The following is a 1,755-nucleotide window of genomic DNA, read 5'->3' on the forward strand; positions in this document are numbered from 1 at the left end:
TTTGATCTCCTGTTTGCAGAACAGCTCCGGGCGCCTTTCTGCAAACACAAGCTAAACCTTCACCCCGTCAAGACCTCTCGCCCCGCCGCTCTCCTGCAAACACAAGCTAAACCTTCACCCCATCAAGACCTCTCGCCCCGCGGCTCTCCTGCAAACACAAGCTAAACCTTCACCCCGTCAAGACCTCTCGCCCCGCCGCTCTCCTGCAAACACAAGCTAAACCTTCACCCCGTCAAGACCTCTCGCCCCGCCGCTCTCCTGCAAACGCAAGCTAAACCTTCACCCCGTCAAGACCTCTCGCCCCGCCGCTCTCCTGCAAACGCAAGCTAAACCTTCACCCCGTCAAGACCTCTCGCCCCGCCGCTCTCCTGCAAACGCAAGCTAAACCTTCACCCCGTCAAGACCTCTCGCCCCGCCGCTCTCCGCAAGCACAAGCTAGACCTTCACCCCGTCAAGACCTCTCGCCCCGCCGCTCTCCCGCAAACGCAAGCTAAACCTTCACCCCGTCAAGACCTCTCGCCCCGCCGCTCTCCCGCAAACGCAAGCTAAACCTTCACCCCGTCAAGACCTCTCGCCCCGCCGCTCTCCCGCAAACGCAAGCTAAACCTTCACCCCGTCAAGACCTCTCGCCCCGCCGCTCTCCCGCAAACGCAAGCTAAACCTTCACCCCGTCAAGACCTCTCGCCCCGCCGCTCTCCCGCAAACGCAAGCTAAACCTTCACCCCGTCAAGACCTCTCGCCCCGCCGCTCTCCCGCAAACGCAAGCTAAACCTTCACCCCGTCAAGACCTCTCGCCCCGCCGCTCTCCCGCAAGCGCAAGCTAAACCTTCACCCCGTCAAGACCTCTCGCCCCGCCGCTCTCCCGCAAGCGCAAGCTAAACCTTCACCCCGTCAAGACCTCTCGCCCCGCCGCTCTCCTGCAAACGCAAGCTAAACCTTCACCCCGTCAAGACCTCTCGCCCCACCGCTCTCCTGCAAACGCAAGCTAAACCTTCACCCCGTCAAGACCTCTCGCCCAGCCGCTCTCCTGCAAACGCAAGCTAAACCTTCACCCCGTCAAGACCTCTCGCCCCACCGCTCTCCTGCAAACACAAGCTAAACCTTCACCCCGTCAAGACCTCTCGCCCAGCCGCTCTCCTGCAAACGCAAGCTAAACCTTCACCCCGTCAAGACCTCTCGCCCCACCGCTCTCCAGCAAACGCAAGCTAAACCTTCACCCCGTCAAGACCTCTCGCCCCACCGCTCTCCAGCAAACGCAAGCTAAACCTTCACCCCGTCAAGACCTCTCGCCCAGCCGCTCTCCTGCAAACGCAAGCTAAACCTTCACCCCGTCAAGGCCTCTCGCCCCACCGCTCTCCTGCAAACGCAAGCTAAACCTTCACCCCGTCAAGACCTCTCGCCCCGCCGCTCTCCTGCAAACGCAAGCTAAACCTTCACCCCGTCAAGACCTCTCGCCCCGCCGCTCTCCTGCAAACGCAAGCTAAACCTTCACCCCGTCAAGACCTCTCGCCCCGCCGCTCTCCTGCAAACGCAAGCTAAACCTTCACCCCGTCAAGACCTCTCGCCCCGCCGCTCTCCTGCAAACGCAAGCTAAACCTTCACCCCGTCAAGACCTCTCGCCCCGCCGCTCTCCTGCAAACGCAAGCTAAACCTTCACCCCGTCAAGACCTCTCGCCCCGCGGACCGGTCGCCCTGCGACGGCGTCCACACACTCTGGCCACATGCAGTTCCTTCTGGTGAGGAACTGCGTTTCAC

This window comes from Blennius ocellaris, assembly GCF_963422515.1.
Source record: "Blennius ocellaris genome assembly, chromosome: 17".
NCBI classification, from domain to species: Eukaryota; Metazoa; Chordata; class Actinopteri; order Blenniiformes; family Blenniidae; genus Blennius; species Blennius ocellaris.